Here is a 19,557-nt window from a genome sequence, read left to right as displayed (position 1 = left end):
CTCCCTGTATCTGCGTGGGTTTCCTCCGGGTGCTCCAGTTTCCTCCCACAGTCTGAAAGAGGTGCTGGTTAGGTGCACTGGCCATGCTAAATTCCCCCTCAGTGTACCCGAACAGGCACCAGAGTGTGGTGACTAGGGGATTTTCACAGTAACTTCATTGCAGTGTTAATGTAAGCTTACTTGTGACATTAATAGATAAACTTTAACCTTTAATTGGAGGTGAGAGGTTTCCCTGATGACAACCAAGTCCCGGTTCCCAAGAAAGCCCAGAAGAAGCCACAATTTTTTTATTTATTCATTCGTGGGACATGGTCATCGCTGGCTGGCCAGCATTTATTGCCCATCGCTTGTTGCCCTTGGAGATCAGTTGAAAGTCAACCACATTGCTGTGGTTCTGGAGTCGCATGTAGGCCAGATTAGGTAAGGATGGCAGATTTCCTTTCTTAAAGGGAACTAGTGAACCAGATGGGTTTTTCCAACAATCGGCAATGGTTTCATGGTCATCAGTAGATTTTTAATGCCAGGTATTTTCTTTTGAATTCAAATTCCACCATCTGCCATGATAGGATTTGAACCCGGGTCCCCAGAACATTAGCTGAGTTTCTGGATTAAATAGTCCAGCAATAATGCCACTCGACCACTACCTTCCCAAATAATAAAGAGCTTCAAGAAGAGGAGGAAGTCCAGGAAGGAGAGTTACGTTATCTCATCAACAAAGTGATGAAGCAGATTCTCCACGACACTGGCAACTCCTCCAAGGCCATGAGCATCATAAACTCGTTCATCAGCAACATCTTCATTCGCATCGTGGGTGCAGCTTCCAGCCTGGCCCACAACAACAAGCACAGCACCATCAGCTCCCGGGAGATCCAGACCGCCGTGTGCCTATTACTGCTCGAGGAACTGGCCAAGCCAGAGGGGACAAAGGTGGTGACCAAGTACACCAGCTCCAAATAAACCTGCACACTGAAAAACAAATCTCCAACGCCAACCTTTTGAAAATTGGAGCAAGTTCCACAGTCATTGGGATCCAGCAACACCCTCTGGGAACACCATTTTTAAATTGTGCCTGCACCTATTCCCAACTCTGGCAATCGAGAAGATGACCTGGGGAAACTGTAAACTGAAATACTTGCATTGATTTGGATTTAAACACAAATAGCCTTCATTTTTACTATTCTTTGTTTCCAGAAGTTTCTGTCCTTCTCATCAACATGCTCTTTTCAGTGCACACACACATTATTATCCTGCAATTTTTTTCTTTGAATTTTATGCGCGTAAAAGTGAGGGATATTTCTGTTGGCTATAGAGCACATTTCATTCCAGCCACCATTATCAGTATCAGGTACTCCTGGGTCAGGTATAGAATGGTCAGGTGTAAAGTACAGCTCTCTTTACAGCATCCTGATAATCTGCATCTCTGGAAGCCAGGGGCAATATTTTACTTTTGCTTGCCAGCAGGTTTGTAGGTTGGGGGAGTGGGAGCTTGTAGTCCCAATCCTATCCGCAGCAGCTTAGAATCATAGAATTATCGCATCCCTACAGTGCAGAAGTAGGCGATTTAGCCCATCAAGCCTGCATCGCCAACATCCCAACCAGCCCTATTCCTGTAACCCCACATATTTACCCTGGTAGTCTCCCTGACACTAAGGGGCAATTTAGCATGGGCAATCAACCTAACTCGCACACCTTTGGACTGTGGGAGGAAATCGGAGCACCCAGAGGAAACCCACGCAGACACTAGGAGAACATGCAAACTCCACACAGTCACCAAGGCCAGAATTGAACCCGGGTCCCTGGCAGTGTGAGGCAGCAGTGCTAGCCACCGTGCCACCGTGCCACCCCTTCTGGTGCTGTTGGGGCAAGTGATTGACCGGTAGCTCTCTGAGGCAGGACCGCCTGCCAAGTGAAAAGCGCAAGTCCCAGTTCCAATTAATTAATGCCTGTCAGAACGTTAAATGGCTCCAGAACAGCCAATTCAGGCAGCAGTCTGTTTGCTGCTGACTCTTTAGATGGCAGGAAGGGAAACTCTGACCCCCGAAAAGTCCTGGCTATGGAAGTGCACCTATTGCTGCACTGTGTCCAACATCAATTGACTATGATCGGGGTAGATACGTCCATGTCCATTAGTCACTAGAGATTGCCAAATGCATGGCACCTATAAACAGATGGAGATGTCATCTCAAATGTCTGAATCCAAGTCCTGGCGATAAACAAAATAGTATTTATTCAACATAATGCCCATCTCAATTTCTAAATCTATGGGTATAAATCCACTTCAATCATCCTCCGTTTTCTGTCTAGCATAAAAATTGAGGCTTTCTATGCCTTTATTTTATTTAAGAAAGGTTTCGTTTCTGGAGATATGGGCACATTTATACCTCTGTAATCAAAGTTCAGAAAACACAATATCAGCAATCTAGTTATTATAACATCTAGAACAATGGTGCATTAGTTAAATTCACAATTGGATATTGTGAAAATGTCTTATCAGCAATTTTGGCTTGTCTGGTTTCTCTCTGATAGGTTTAAAAAAACAATTTTAAAAATAAGCCAATTTTCCAAACCATTGCAGAAACTGTTTTCAGCTTATTATATTCCTTGGGAGACCCCATTAAGATAAAAAATTGAATTCTAAAATGGGAGTCATTAATTATGGATAAATGCCATTCTATTTTTGTTACTATCAACTTTGCACATTTTCATGTGCAACATTGAGGCACATTAATAATTTCAAAGGGAATGGTACTTTGAAATTACCACATAAAATTATGATCATCAACATTTAACACATGCTGGCAATTAACCATGAAAGTGTCTAATTTGAGATATTCTATTGAAAAGAATGATTTGATTGATTTTAAAAACATAACACAAGAAAAAGGAGTAGGCCATTCAGCCCCTCAAGCCTACTCACCATTCAATAGATTAAGGTTCATCTACTACCTCAATTTCACATTCCTGCAATATTCCCATATCACTTCATTCCATAGTATCCAAAATCTACAAATCTCAGTTGTGAATATACTCAACAACTATGGCCTGAATCCCCTGAGGAACAGCAATTACTGTCAGATTGCCGTTCCACACCTACTTTACCGTGACGTGCTGGAGCACTGGATTTCTAGCAGGGTGTTTGAACACCGGCTTCTTCAGAAACATGGAGCATACCTTCAAGCCGACTACCCCTTCAAAGTGCTGAATTATCAGGGAAGACAAGCCATACCCCTTCTTATGCCACTCTCTGCTGTATTCTGGTAAATGTTGATTTACACACTCTCAGGCTGGAAGATCTAAACAGCTTCTCAGTGTTTGAGTGAATGAGTGACTGAGTAAATGGTGAATGAATGGGTGAATGTGTAATTGGCTAAGAGGAGTATGGTGAATTTGGTAAATGGGTAAGGGAGTTGGGTGGTTGGTGAGTGGGGTGGCAGGTAGGTAGGGTGGTTGATGGGTAAGGTGGTGGGTAGTTAAGTAGATTACAGTGGCAGATGGGTAGGTTGGGTAAGGAGTTCGGGAGGGAGTCGGATGCTTTGGGGGAGAGAGTCTGGGATCAGGAAAGGGAATCAAGTGATGGGATTAGGTTAGGGAGGGAATTCAGGTGCTCAGTGGGGGTGTCAGGTGGTGAAAGTGGGTTGGAAAATTGCAATGGAGTAGGAGACTTGGGTGAATGGGGGCTCAGAGAGGAGTTAGAGACTTTTTGGGAGGGTCCCAGGGAGCGGGAAGTTCAAACTTCCTGGGCATTTCTCACATAGTTAGTACCTCTGTGCTTCAGAGGGGTCCCAACATGTATCTCCAATGATCCGGAGACTGGAAGATCTGGGCCTGAGCATCTACATCTCCCTGGGGTAGAGAACTCAAAATCCATTGAATTTCCTCATAGCCAATTAAATGGCCCAGTCCTTACCCTGAAACGGTGACTGTGAGAGTTCTAGACTCTCCTGCCCAAGAGGAAATATGCTCTTCCCCACTGGACTCAATATTGAGTTCAACAAGTTCCGATTATAACCATTGCCTTATTTTGTTCCCTTTTTCTTTTCTGTGTTTATTTCCTGTTTTTCCCTCCATTTTATGCTTTTGCAAGACTGCTGTTCACGATTCTACCACGTACACCTGCTCCAGACACAGTCTTTGTTTCTTTACTTTTCCCATTATTACTCCCTTTGGCCTATCCATAAGACCATAAGACACAGGAGCAGAATTAGGCCACTCGGTCCATTGAGTCTGTTCTAACATTCAATCATGGCTGATATTTTTCTCATCCCCATTCTCCTGCCTTTTCCCCATAACCCCTGATCCCCTTATTAATCTAGAACCTATTTATCTCTGTCTTAAAGACACTCAAAGACCTGGCCTCCACAGCCTTCTGCGGCAAAAAATTCCATAGATTCACCATTCTCTGGCTGAAGAAATTCTTCCTCATCTCTGTTTTGAAGGATCGTCCCTTTAGCCTGAGGTTGTGTCCTCTGGTTCGATTTTTTCCTACGAGTGGGAACATCCTCTCCACGTCCACTCTTTCCAGGCCTCGCGGTATCCTGTAAGCTTCAATAAGATTCCCCCTCGTCCTTCTAAACTCCAATGAGTACAGACCCAGAGTCCTCAACCGTTCCTCATCTGACAATCTCTTTATTTCAGGGATCATTCTTATGAACCTCCTCTGGACCTTTTCCAAGGCCAGCACATCCTTCCTTAGATATGGGGCCCAAAACTACTCACAATACTCCAAATGGGGTCTGACCAAAACCTTATACAGCCTCAGAAGTACATCCCTGCTCTTGTATTCTAGCCCTCTCGACACAAAGTTGATGTTGTTTACATGGACTTTAGCAAGGCCTTTGACAAGGTACTGCACGGGAGGTTGTTGCATAAGGTTAAATCTCACGGGATCCAGGGTGAGGTATCTAAATGGATACAAAATTGGCTTCTTGACAGAAGCCAGAGGGTGGTTGTAGAGGGTTGTTTTTCAAACTGGAGGCTTGTGACCAACGGTGTGCCTCAGGGATCAGTGCTGGGTCCACTGTTATTTGTCATTTATATTAATGATTTGGATGAGAATATAGGAGGCGTGGTTAGTAAGTTTGCAGATGACACTAAGATTGGTGGCATAGTGGACAATGAAGAAAGTTATCTCCAATTGCAACGGGATCTTGATCAATTGGGCCAGTGGACTGACGAATGGCAGATGGAGTTTAATTTAGACAAATGAGAGGTGATGCATTTTGGTAGATTGAACCAGGGCAGGACTTACTCAGTTAATGGTAGGGCGTTAGGGAGAGTTAGAGAACAAAGAGATCTAGGGATACATGTTCAAAGCTCCTTGAAAGTGGAGTCACAGGTGGACAGAGTGGTGAAGAAGGCATTCGGCATGCTTGGCTTCATCGGTCAGAACATTGAATACAGGAGTTGGGACATCTTGTTGAAGTTGTACAAGACATTGGTAAAGCCACACTTGGAATACTGTGTGCAATTCTGGTCACCCAATTATAGAAAAGATGTTATTAAACTAGAAAGAGTGCAGAAAAGATTTACTAGGATGCTACCGGGACTTGATGGATTGAGTTATAAGGCGAGGCTGGATAGATTGGGACTTTTTTCTCTGGAGCGTAGGAGGCTGAGGGGTGATCTTTTAGAGGTCTATAAAATAATGAGGGGCACAGATCAGCTAGAGAGTCAATATCTTTTTCTAAAGGTAGGGGAGTCTAAAACTAGAGGGCATAGGTTTAAGGTGAGAGGGGAGAGATACAAAAGTGTCCAGAGGGGCAATTTTTTCACACACAGGGTGGTGAGTGTCTGGAACAAGCTGCCAGAGATAGTAGTCGAGGCGGGTACAATTTTGTCTTTTAAAAAGCATTTAGATAGTTACATGGGAACGATGGATATAGAGGGATATGGGCCAAATGCGGGCAATTAGGATTAGCTTAGGGGTTTTAAAAAAGAAAGGGCGTCATGGACAAGTTGGGCTGAAGGGCCTGTTTCCATGCTGTAAACCTCTATGACTCTATGAATGCGAACATTGAACAAAGAACAAAGAAAATTACAGAACAGGAACAGGCCCTTCGGCCCTCCAAACCTGCACCGACCATGCTGCCCGACTTAACTAAAACCCCCGACCCTTCCGGGGACCATATCCTCTATTCCCATCCTATTCATGTATTTGTCAAGACGCCCCTTAAAACTCACTATCGTACCTGCTTCCACTACCTCCCTGGCAGCGAGTTCCAGGCACCCACCACCCTCTGTGTAAAAAAACTGCCTCGCACATCTCCTTTAAACCTTGCCCCTTGCATCTTAAACCTATGCCCCCTAGTAATTGACTCGTTCACCCTAGGAAAAAGCTTCTGACTATCCACTCTGTCCATGCCCCTCATAATCTTATAGATTTCTATCAGGTCTCCCCTCAACCTCCGTCGTTCCAATGAGAACAAACCAAGTTTCTCCAACCTCTCTTCACAGCTAATGCCTTTCATACCAGGCAACATCCTGGTAAATCTTTTCTGTACCCTCTCCAAAGCCTCCACATCCTTCTGGTAGTGTGGCGACCAGAATTGAACACTATATTCCAAGTGCGGCCTAACTAAGGTTCTATAAAGCTGCAACTTGACTTGCCAATTTTTAAACTCAATGCCCCAGCTGATGAAGGCAAGCATGCCATATGCCTTCTTGACTACCTTCTCCACCTGCGTTGCCACTTTCAGTGACCTATGTGCCTGTACACCCAGATCTCTTTGCCTATCAATACTCTTAAGGGTTCTGCCATTTACTGTGTATTTCCTATCTTTATTAGACCTGCCAAAATGCATTACCTCACATTTGTCCAGATTAAACTCCATCTGCCATCTCTCCGCTCAAGTCTCCAACTGGTCTATATCCTGCTGTATCCTCTGATGGTCCTCTTCACACCAGCCTTTGTGTCGTCCGCAAACTTACTAATCAAACCAGTTACATTTCCTCCAAATCATTTATATATATTACAAACAGCAAAGGTCCCAGCACTGATCCTTGAGGAACGCCACTTGTCACAGCCCTCCATTCAGAAACGCACCCTTCCACTACTACCCTCTGTCTTCTATGACCGAGCCAGTTTTGTATCCACCTTGCCAGCTCACCTCTGATGCCAAAGGCCTTACTGAAGTCCATGTAGACAACATCCACTGCCCTACCCTCATCAATCATCTTTGTCACTTCCTCAAAAAACTCGATCAAGTTAGTGAGATGTGACCTCCCCTTCACAAAACCATGTTGCCTCTCGCTAATATGTCCACTTATTTCCAAGTGGGAATAAATTCTGTCTTGAAGAATCCTCTTCAATAATTTCCCTACCACTGATGTAAGGCTCACTGGCCTGTAATTACCTGGATTATTCTTGCCACCCTTCTTAAACAAAGGAACAACATAGGCTATTCTCCAGTCCTCTGGGACCTCCCCTGTAGCCAATGAGGATACAAAGATTTCTCTCAAGACCCCAGCAATTTCCTCCCTTGCATCTCTCAGTATTCTGGTGTATATCTCATCAGGCCCTTAAAAGTCCCTGGGGACTTGTCTATCTTAATGTTTCTCAAGAACCCCAATACCTCCTCCTTTTTGATCTCAACATGACTCAAACTATCCACACACCTTTTCCCAGACTCATCATCCACCAAGTCCTTCTCTTTGGTGAATACTGACGCAAAGTACTCATTTAATACCTCGCCCATTTCCTCTGGCTCCACGCATAGATACCCTCCCCTGTCCTTGAGTGGGCCAACTCATTTGCCTTCCTAACTGCTGACTGAACCTACATGTTAACCTTAAGAGAATCTTGAACAATGTCTCCCAATTCCGTTTGTGTTTCTGATTTCCTAAGCATTTTCCCATTTAGAAAATAGTCTGTGCCTCCATTCCTCCTTCCAAAGTGCATAACCTCACACTTTTCCACATTGTATTCCATCTGCCACTTATTTGCCCACTCTCCTAACCTGTCCAAGTCCTTCTGCAGCCCCCCTGCTTCCTCAATACTACCTGTCCCTCCACATATCTTTGTATCATCTGCAAACTTAGCAACAGTGCCTTCAGTTCCTTCCTCCAAATCATTAATGTATATTGTGAAAAGTTGTGGTCCCAGCACCGACCCCTGAGACAAACCACTGGTCACCGGCTGCCATCCTGAAAATGACCCCTTTATCCCCACTGGGCTTCTGCCAGTCAGCTAATCCTCTATCCTTGCCAGGATCTTACCCTTAACACCATGGGCTCTTAACTTATTTAACAGTCTCCTGTGTGGACATCATGATGACTTTCATCATTTAATTTCTCCTGTCCTCCACCTATCAACTCCTCCACGTATCAAAGACATTTTCTTTTTGCCTGTGTTTTTTCCCCACGATCTTCCTTTTCAGTTGCTTAAAACCGATAACAACTCAAAGTTTTCTCAGTTCTGATGAAAGGTCATTGACCTGACATAGAAGCTCTCAGACCTGCTGACTCCTTTCACTATTTTCAGTTTTTATTTCAGGTGTCTAGCATCTGCAAGAGCAGCTCAGTTTATTCACTTTTCCATTCTTTGCCCTTTCCCCATTGCCCTGGAGATGTTCTCTTGTTGGGGGCTTATCCAATTCTCTTTTGAAAGCCACAGTTGAATTTGCTTCCTCCATATTCTCAGGCAGTATGTTCCAGATCCCAGTCGTTAGTGGCATATAAATGTTTTTTTTTTCATTTCACTGTTATAGAATCATACAGCACAGAAAAGGTCCTTTGGCCCATTGGGTCTGCACTGAAAATAACTACCACTATTGACTTGCCAATCATCTTAAATCAGTATTCTCTGATTCTCAGCTCTTCCACCAACGGAAGCAATTTCTATCAAATCTGTCTTCTTCATTCGTGATTTTGAACATATCTATCAAATCTCCACCTTCTCTGTTCTAAGGCAAACAGCCCCAGCTTCTCTAATCTATCCATGTGATTGAAGTTCTTCATCCCTGGAACCATTCTCATGAATTTTCCTGCATTCCTTCGAGAGCCTTTACATCCTTTTGAAACACAGTGCTCAGTTATTGGACACAATACTCCAGCTGCAACCAAACCAGTGTTTTATAAAGGTTCATAACAACCTCGTTGTCTTTGTATCCTATCCCTCTACTTATAAAATGCAGGATCCTGTCTCCCTCTGTAACCATTTTCTCAAACTGCCCTGTCATCTTCAACAATGAGTAAGAGTGCAAATAAATCCCCAGACCTCTCTCTTCCTGCATCCACTTTAGAATTGTAGCCTTCAGTTCATACTGCCTCCCCTTACTCTTCCTACCAAAGTGTGACACTTCACATTTCTCTGCATTAAATTTCATCTGCCAAATTCCACCCTTTCCACCAACCTATGTAACTGTGAAATCGGTCCACTATCCTCCTCGCAGTCCACAAATCTCCAGATTTTGTGTCATCTGCAAGTTTTAACATTATGCCCTATGGATCCAAGTTTAGCCCATTAATATCTATCAAAAAAAGCAGAGGCCCGAGTCAAGCGCACTGTACAACATACTCCGACTCAATAAACAATGATTAACCATCACTTTCTGTTTCCTGTCACTCGGCTAACTTTGTATCTATTATGCCATTACCCCTTCTATTCCATGGGCTTCGACTTTGGCTGGCAAGACTATTATGTGAGGCTTTATCAAATGCCTTTTGGAATTCCTTGACACCACTTCAAACACATTACCCTCATCAACACCATCTGATATCACGTTAAAAAAAAGGTCAGTTTAGTTAAACATGATTTGCCTTTAATAGATCCATGCTGTCTTTTCATAATTAGTCCACATTTGTCCACGTTACTGTTACCTCTGTTCTGGATTGCTGTTTCTAAATTATTTCCAAAGACTAAGATTAAAATGAGTGGCTTGTAGTTGATGAGTTTATTCTTACATACTTTTTTGGACAAGGGTGTAACATTTGCAATTCTCCAGTCCTCTTCAACACCTCCGTATCTAAGGAGCATTGGAAGATTATAGCCAATGCCTCAGCATTACTTACTTCCCTCAGTATCCTCAGCTGCAACTCATCCAGTCCTGGTGACTTTTCAGCTTTAAGGACAGCCAGCCTTTCTAATAACTTTAGCAGTTTTTAGCCCATCCAATATCTCAAGTACCTCTTCTTTCCTTCTGATTTTGCAGCATCTTCTATTTTAGTAAAGACATATGTAACATATTTATTTAATATGTCATTGTCCTGGAGTTGCCTCCATACATAGATCCCCTTTTGGGTTTCTGATCACTCCAATTCCTACTTTTACCACCCCTTTTCCTGTTTCTATGCCTATAAAAGACTTTTTTGTTAGCTCATCATCAACTTTTCCAGGGCAATTAGGGATCGGCAACGAATGCAGTGAAAAATATTATTTCTTGCGCACTATACAGACAAAGCTTACAGTACATAGAGAAGGGAAGGACAGAGTGCAGAATGTAGTTTTGGAATTGATTCCCGCATCACATGGAAGAGTGAATAAAAAGCTTCCTGCTCTTCTCACACTCCCTCTTTGCCCTTTTATTTATTTTTTCACTTCCTCTCTGTGCGTTCAGGGAAGGTAAGGAAGAAGAGTAATAAGAAAGCTAATAGTAATGATTAAGGAGTCAGCCTGGTTCTCACTTGTATTATCAACCTCACAGCATACAGACCCTTTTTCTGCTTCATCTTACTCCATCTCTTTCATTATCCAGGGACTCTGGCTTTGGTTTTCCTACCTTCCACCTTTGTGAAAGTATATTTCAATTTATACCAAGCCGTCTCCTCTTTAAAGGCAGCCCATTGTTCCATTACAGTCAACCTTGATTCCAATTTACATTGACCTGTTCTCACTGAGATTGATCCTCCTACAGTTGAGTATTTTTAATGCAGATTGCTCCTTATCTTTTCCATGTCTAACCTGAATCTTATGATGCTTTGATTTCTATTCCTCTACTGACATTAGATTTACTTGATCTACCCCATTTCCTCGAAGCAGAATAAGCAACACCTTTTCCTCATTAGGCTGGAAACATACCAATCGAGAAAGTTCTCTGAATATGCTTCAGACTATTTCACCTCTCCTTTACACTATTACAGTAGAAGCCTAAGTTAGGATAAAGTCCCCATTAGTTTTTGCATTTCTCTATAAGTTCCCTGCAAATCTACTCCTCTATCTTTGCCACATGTTGATGACCTATTTATATAAACAGTAATGCAATGATATCTCTATTGTTTCTCAACTCTAACCAAATAGTTCTGTCCTTCACCCACTCCAGGACATCCTCTTTTGCCAGCACTTTCTCCCCAGTCATTACTGCCAGCTCTTCTCACCTTTTGTCCCTATCTTTCCTGAGCACCCTGTTTCCAGAAATATTTAGTATGCAGCCCTAAATATTCCTCCATTATTGGTGCAATATCATATCCCCATGTGGCCATGTGTGCCCTAGCTTACCAACCTTATTTACCATGTTTTGGGTGTTTGCTCAGGGTTATAGAGTCATAGTGGAAGGAAGGCATCCAGCCCATGCTGGCTCTGTGTAGAGTGATCCAATCAGTCCCATTCCCCTACTTTATCGCCATGTCCCTGTAAATTAATTTTGCTCAAGTGCCCATCCAGTTTCCTTTTGAAATCTGTTATTATCTCTAATTACAACACTCTCATAAGGAACGAGTTCCATACATGCACTGTGCACCTAAATTGAACCTTATTGTATCGCCTCTTATTCTACTTTAGTGTGGCTCTCCAAATCATTTGCACACCCAGATTATCTTTTCTAATACTATACCCTGGTTCCCAGCCCCTGCCAGGTTAGTTTAAACCCTTCTTAGCAGCACCAGCAAACCACCCCATGAGAATACTTGTCCCAGACACTGTTGATGTACGACCCTTCCCAGCCTGTATAGTCCCACCTTCTTGAGACTTGAAAGTGTATCACTGTTCCTTTACCATTGCTAGGCCAAAATCCTGAGACTCCCTACCTAATAGCACCATGTTGCATCTTCACCACAGGGAGTGTGGCAGTTCAAAAAGGTGGTTCACCTACATCTTTTCAGTGTCATTTAGGGATGGGCAATAAATGCTGGCCTTGTCAGGAATGCCTACATCCCATGAACAAATTAAAATTTTTATATTTTTAATGACAAAGTTGGTATGCATCTTGCTAGGTGGCAGTTTAATCCATATATAAACAGCTTTCTATCTAAGAAGCTGGGATCTCTTAACATTAATTTATATTGTGCTTTCAGGGAAATATATTCCTGTTGTTTTCTCATCTAGCATCAATGGTGAGCCTTGATTCATGTTTTGCTATGTGCACATACCGAATACTGTTTAGGGCTGTGTACTTAAGCAATAATCCTCAGGCTATTATGAGAAAGGAAGAACAATTTTGGGATACCCAGCTGGTGCACAGCTAGGAACGCTATACACAAAATGGTAACGTCACAATTTCCATCTTGCATTGTAGTAAGGCACAGCATTTATGTGAAATATTTAGAATCTAATTAATGTCTTGAGTGTTGTCATAAATATCCACAATTTACATAAATGCATCAGAAATGATGAATTCAAAATGAGTCACTTACTGGAATTTATGAAGCGAATTATCATTGACAAAGACAGTTAAAATCGTTATTTTCCATTGACTTGAAAGCTCAATTTCAGTGCAATTTGCAATATCTATATAATGTATATACAGTAGCCCTGATCTCCCAATCTCTGGATGGTCGTATCCCCGGAGATACCCCGGAAGGGTAACCTATCCCTTCGACCATCACTCCCCCTCCACCTTGACTGTCTACATCCTTCTCAGTTACAACCCCACGCTTTCGACTAAATCTCCACCCTGACTGCAGTGCCCACCCCATCGACTACACTCTGACCTCCCTTTTGACCAGCCTCTCGACCCAATGACCACACCCATAGCCCCCTTGAGCTCCCTATGACCACTCGATTAAACCACCCACCCCTGAATACCCTATCCTTCTCAAATTCCCCCCACCGAACTGCCGACTACCCCTTCCAAACCCACTGACCACATGTCTACCCTGACCCACCCTACCCACTCATCCGCCCTCCTGCTAACTTATCCCCTCACCCACTGACCTACCGCCTTACCATCCTATCTATTCACCTGCCGCTCTATCCCCTCACCCACTTACCTGACACACTAGCCTGCTCTCTAGCTTCTCAAAGTGCTTTGAAACATTTAAACTTTCTGGAAGAAGGCAATGAATGTCGAAAGGAGGCATGTCTTGGGTTCCTTGCACTACGAAGAAAAGACTCCAGGAGCTCAATTGCTTTACATTTCTCAGTCAGCCTGCTACAGAAGTCTGGGTGAGAAATGCAGAGCTCTGTTGCAAGATAAATAACTTGGAGCAGAGGGACAATCCAATGGTAATGCCACCCCTCAAGATTCAGCCCAATCTAACATTTTTAATACATATTATACAATTCTTGTACAAAGTAGCAATATTAAAGTATGCACTTGCAATCTAAAGTATGCTCCCAGAAAGCCTATGAAAAACAGACTTGTTTTAAAATCTTCCACTATTCCCATTGAAGAACAAATATTCTCTGTCTTTCTGTCTGCCTTTTTTGTGCAAGAAATGTATTTCTCGTCTCCACACAATGATTTTGATTTGATTTATTATTGTCACATGTATTAGTATACAGTGAAAAATATTGTTTCTTGCGCGCTATACAGACAAAGCTTACTGTACATAGAGAAGGGAAGGACAGAGTGCAGAATGTAGTGTTACAGTCATAGCTGGTGTGTAGACAAAGATCAGCTTAATGCAAGGTAGGTCCATTCACAAATCTGATGGCAGCACGGAAGAAGCTTTTCTTGATTCGGTTGGTATGTGCCCTCAGACTTTTGTATCTTTTTCATGATGGAAGAAGGTGGAAGAGAGTATGTCCGGGTTCCTTAATTATGCTGGCTGCTTTTCCGAGGCAACCGGAAGTGTAGATGGAGTCAATGGGTGGGAGCTGATTTGCGTGATGGATTGGGCTACATTCTCGACCTTTTGTAGTTTATTGCGGTCTTGGACAGAGCAGGAGCCATACCAAGCTGTGATACAACCAGAAAGAATGCTTTCTATGGTGCATCTGTAAAAGTTGGTGAGACTCGTAGGAGACATGCCAAATTTCCTTATGCTCCTGAGAAAGTAGAGGCGTTGGTGGGCTTTCTTAACTATCGTGTTGGCATGGAGGGACCAGGACAGGCTGTTGGTGATCTGGACACCTAAAAACTTGAAGCTTTCGACCATTTTTATTTCATCCCCATTATAGAACATAGAACAGTACAGCACAGAACAGGCCCTTCAGCCCACGATGTTGTGCCGAGCTTTATCTGAAACCAAGATCAAGCTATCCCACTCCCTATCATCCTGGTGTGCTCCATGTGCCTATCCAATAACCGCTTAAATGTTCCTAAAGTGTCTGACTCCACTATCACTGCAGGCAGTCCATTCCACACCCCAACCACTCTCTGCGTAAAGAACCTACCTCTGATATCCTTCCTGTATCTCCCACCACGAACCCTATAGTTATGCCCCCTTGTAATAGCTCCATCCACCCGAGGAAATAGTCATTGAACGTTCACTCTATCTATCCCCTTCATCATTTTATAAACCTCTATTAAGTCTCCCCTCAGCCTCCTCCGCTCCAGAGAGAACAGCCCTAGCTCCCTCAACCTTTCCTCATAAGACCTACCCTCCAAACCAGGCAGCATCCTGGTAAATCTCCTCTGCACTCTCTCCAGCGTTTCCACATCCTTCCTATAGTGAGGCAACCAGAACTGCACACAATACTCCAAATGTGGTCTCACCAAGGTCCTGTACAGTTGCAGCATAACCCCACGGCTCTTAAATTCCAACCCCCTGTTAATAAAAGCTAACACACTATAGGCCTTCTTCACAGCTCTATCCACTTGAGTGGCAACCTTTAGAGATCTGTGGATATGAACCCCAAGATCTCTCTGTTCCTCCACAGTCTTCAGAACCCTACCTTTGACCCTGTAATCCACATTTAAATTAGTCCTACCAAAATGAATCACCTCACATTTATCAGGGTTAAACTCCATTTGCCATTTTTCAGCCCAGCTTTGCATCCTATCTATGTCTCTTTGCAGCCTACAACAGCCCTCCACCTCATCCACTACTCCACCAATCTTGGTGTCATCAGCAAATTTACTGATCCACCCTTCAGCCCCCTCCTCTAAGTCATTAATAAAAATCACAAAGAGCAGAGGACCAAGCACTGATCCCTGTGGCACTCCGCTAGCAACCTGCTTCCAATCCGAAAATTTTCCATCGACCACCACCCTCTGTCTTCGATCAGACAGCCAGTTACCTATCCAATCGGCCAACTTTCCCTCTATCCCACACCTCTTCACTTTCATCATAAGCCGACCATGGAGGACCTTATCAAACGCCTTACTAAAATCCATGTATATGACATCAACTGCCCTACCTTCATCAACACATTGATGTAGACAGAAGCATGTCTTACACTACGCTTCTTGAAGTTGATGACAATCTCCTCCGTTTTGCTGACATTGAGAGAGAGATTATTGTCGTTGCACTAGTTCACCAGATTCTCTATCTCTTTCCTGTACTTCTCATCATTGTTTGAAATCCCACCCACTTCATTAGTGTCATCAGCAAACTTGAAAATCGAGTCTGTGGGTTAGGAAGTCTCGGATCCAGTCACCGAGGGAGAAGCCGAGTCTCAGGCCACGGAGTTTAGAGATGGGTTTCGTAGGAATAATGGTGTTGAAGGCTGAGCTGTAGTCATGGAACATTCTGACTTGGAGCAGAAAGAACTATTTAATGATTTGGTGATGACAAGGGTAACTTTCAATTTCACTACCTTCATTAAGACCTAGCAGAATGGATGTCCCATCCATTGAAGAATCTGCCTAATTTTCAACCATTGATTTAATGTTATGAAAAATGGACAGGTTCAACAGTGAATGGGCAATTCACTTTGCCAGCTTCCTGTCAAATCGACTGGAAGTGAAAACGACTCCCATGTTTTAATACCTTTCATGTCATTTTGCAGGCCTAATGTTCAATTAATCGTAGTGTTAAGAACCCCGCTAATGTTAGATGCCAGGGTATCACCAAACACGCAAGGGTAACTTGGAACGCTCATTCTTGTTCCTTTATTCATCAGTTTGGTACAATGTGAGGAACGATAGGCAAACAAGGTCCAGTCTTGCTGTAATCATCCAAGTAAAAGAATGTTTATTAACTTGTAAAAACACACAACAAGAAAGGCCACAATACAAAACAAAAATATACTTAACTCCAAAATTGGCTGCACACACAGTATCCCTGAATCAGCCATATTCCACATATCTACCTGTCCCTTGACCCAAAACAACATCCCATATAGTTTAATGCTATGGGTTAAATCCAGGAAAATCGTCACCACACCTGAATTGTACCTTTTATTTTGAGAAGCCTTTCTTTTATTCAGCTTAAACTTTCTAAGGCTTTCATACAACAGCTTCTAGCACACAATCCTGCTTTCCTGGTGAGCTTCTCCTTCCAGCTGGGCATGGCTATGAACTTAACTGCTCACCAGCTGTTTATGCTGCAGTACAGAGCTACCCTGCTACTGACACACGATATTTTCCTTTTGATCTCATTCTATCTAACCACTCACCCTAGATGCCATGCTTTTAGCATGCAAGGATGACATGCTTATACCTCCATTTTGAACTCATCGCTTCTGTAGTTTTAACACTTAGAATTCTACACTCTATTGTTCTCCACTTCACTTAAGTAAATATCTGTTTACTCTGCTGCTAAGCTCATTTGCATGTCAGAATCCACCAGGCAGCTGCACTCTTATCAATTCTCTTTTATCCAATTATTTAAACTTGACTTTATCCAAGCTTCTTTAAACTTTATTTTACCCAATTCTTAGATCTATATTTTATTTTTGATACCCAGGATTGAGGATTAGCCAAAGAAATTGGAGGTGGAATTCCACAGAGACAGATCATAGAAAGAAATCATAGAAACCCTACAGTGCAGAAGGAGGCCATTCGGCCCATCGAGTCTGCACCGACCACAATCCCAACCAGGCCCTACCCCACATATTTTACCCACTAATCCCTCTAACCTACGCATCTCAGGACTCTAAGGGGCAATTTTCTTTTAACCTGGCCAATCAACCTAACCCGCACATCTTTGGACTGTGGGAGGAAACCGGAGCACCCGGAGGAAACCCACGCAGACACGAGGAGAATGTGCAAACTCCACACAGACAGTGACCCGAGCAGGGAATCGAACCCAGGACCCTGGAGCTGTGACGCAGCAGTGCTAACCACTGTGCTACCGTGCCGCCCGGGCAGCTTTCCCTCCTGCCCCTCTATAAAACCAGGCATCTTGATGTCTGGTCAGGTAGCTGGTCCCGTGGGCAGAATTTGGTGGCAGGAGATCATTTAATCAGGCGGAGGTTTGATGGGTGGTGGCGCTGCAACATTTCTACCTCCATCTCGATTAAGTTCATGTCAGGAAGGCGGTACGGTGGCACAGTGGTTAATATCGCTGCCTCATAGCACCAGGGACCCAGGTTCAATTCCGGCCTTGGGGGAATGTCTGTATAGAGTTTGCACGTTCACCTCGTACCTGCGTATGTTTCCTCCGGGGGCTCCCGTTTCCTCCCACAGTCCAAAGACGTGCAGGTTAGGTGGATTGGCCTGCTTCTTAGTGTCCAAAGATGTGTAGGTCTGTTTTGAGTTTGGAGAAATTCCAAACTCCTGGTTTTCTGGCATATGTCTGATGAATGTCTTTAAATACCTTTCTCTGCCTTCCGCCCACAGGTGGTATGATTAAGAGGCTGGAGGTCTGCCGGCAGGGGAGATTACATAAGAGTAGGGAGGGGTGGAGCCTGTGTTTGAGAGGTCATGAGGAATGGGGATGCCAAAGGTGGGTTCCAATCAGAGATGCAGATCCAATGTTGAGTGTTTTCCAATTCCAGTTGAGGGTGGCGTGTTGGTGGATAAGACCATGATAGCGTGGATGGTAGTATGAGATGGAGTGTGTTCATGTTTCAGATTTTTATTGTAGATTCAGCCCTCTGAAATACTTTGCTTCCCTTTTTGAGTCCATGAGAGTTTGCTGCTGGCACAAGGGCAGTCACCATTGAACTCTGAAATCCTCACTAGATGAAAACCCTCAACATCTATCATGACAAGAGGGAAACTCCAGACCAGCGATGAAAATGGTGACACCAGCTATGAGCAGAAAATAGCCACCACCACAATATGTGGTTTCAGAATTTCCAGAACAGCCCTGCGAACAGTGTCAGCAGAGATCATCCCACACCGGTGGTAAGGGATGGCTTCATGTCTGTCACAGGTGGCAGACTTTGCCCTTCTAGAATGGGTTTGTTCAGCTGCCAGAAGAAGTGCGCAGTTGATCTCATCTGACTTCCCCAAAGTTCTGACCCTGCATTCCCTTCCCCTCCTGCAGATGGCAAGATGTTCATCTTACCGCATTTTGAGGAAGTACCAAAGGGAAGTCAGTTTTCATGCCCAGAATTCACCCCACGAACAAATCCGACTTGAGTGAAACTTAATCAGTACAGCAGTGAAACTTTGCAGTGAAAGAGGAGAAATGAGTGGCTAAATCGGTTCTAACAGTTAGAGATCATATCAAACTTTGAGCTTGAATGTCAGGATTGAGATCCAAAGCCAAGGAAAACACCAGGGATGATCACCTGAACAGTAGCCACCAGGGCCTCTGAAATAAATACCTCCAATTTAAAGTTCACCCCCCAAAAAAAAAATCCTTGTTCTTCTTTAATTATCAAAGATTCTAAATGTGCTGAAGGTCTGAGGTGTTGGTCTCTACCAAAGGAAACATCTGAAACTGTGGGGACGAGGCTGGATTATCTGTCTTTTGTCATCAATAAATAACAGATGCAGCTAGATTGTGTTATCCAGTTTTGTTTAAATAACAGAGCATCTAACATGCTTCTTTACCAAGGAAATTTTGGCAGACCAACCACATAAAAAATAAAACTTCAACAAATATATTTACCATAAGACCATAAAACATAGGAGCAAAATTAGGCCACTCGGCCCATTGAGTCTGCTCCGCCATTCAATCATGGCATATATTCTTCTCACCCCCATTCTCCTGCCTTTTCCCCATAACCCCTGATCCCCTTATTAATCAAGAACCTATCTATCTCTGTCTTAAAGACACTCCATGACCTGGCATCCACAGCCTTCTGCAGCAAAGAGTTCCACAGATTCACCATTCTTTGGCTGAAGAAATTCCTCCTCATCTCTGTTTTAAAGGATCGTCCCTTGAGCCTGAAGTTGTGGCTTCTGGTTCTATTTAATGCAGTTTAATATTCAATTAATTTATGACAATTTCCCAAGATTATCACAGCTTCCCAAGTGAAACTGTCTTTTTTATAGCATTATATCATAACGTTTCAAATGACACTTCTCCCATATGACCATTTAAGGTACTTGTAATAAATTTCTGCACCTTTCGAATGCCCTGATGATCCTGATGATCTGTTTAAAGTGAATGTGTTAACACCAG

General features: G+C 43.3%; 1 protein-coding gene across 1 annotated transcript in view; it reads left to right on the top strand.

The window, feature by feature from the left end:
* Positions 1-19,557, top strand: part of calcr (calcitonin receptor) — a 304,999-nt gene that overhangs the window by 111,498 nt on the left and 173,944 nt on the right. The gene's annotated exons all lie outside the window — the stretch shown is intronic.

Source organism: Mustelus asterias, chromosome 2 (assembly GCF_964213995.1).
Source record: "Mustelus asterias chromosome 2, sMusAst1.hap1.1, whole genome shotgun sequence".
NCBI lineage: Eukaryota > Metazoa > Chordata > Chondrichthyes > Carcharhiniformes > Triakidae > Mustelus > Mustelus asterias.
The sequence above is the reverse complement of the archived record's forward strand: the minus strand, read 5'-3'. Positions and strand labels throughout refer to the sequence as shown.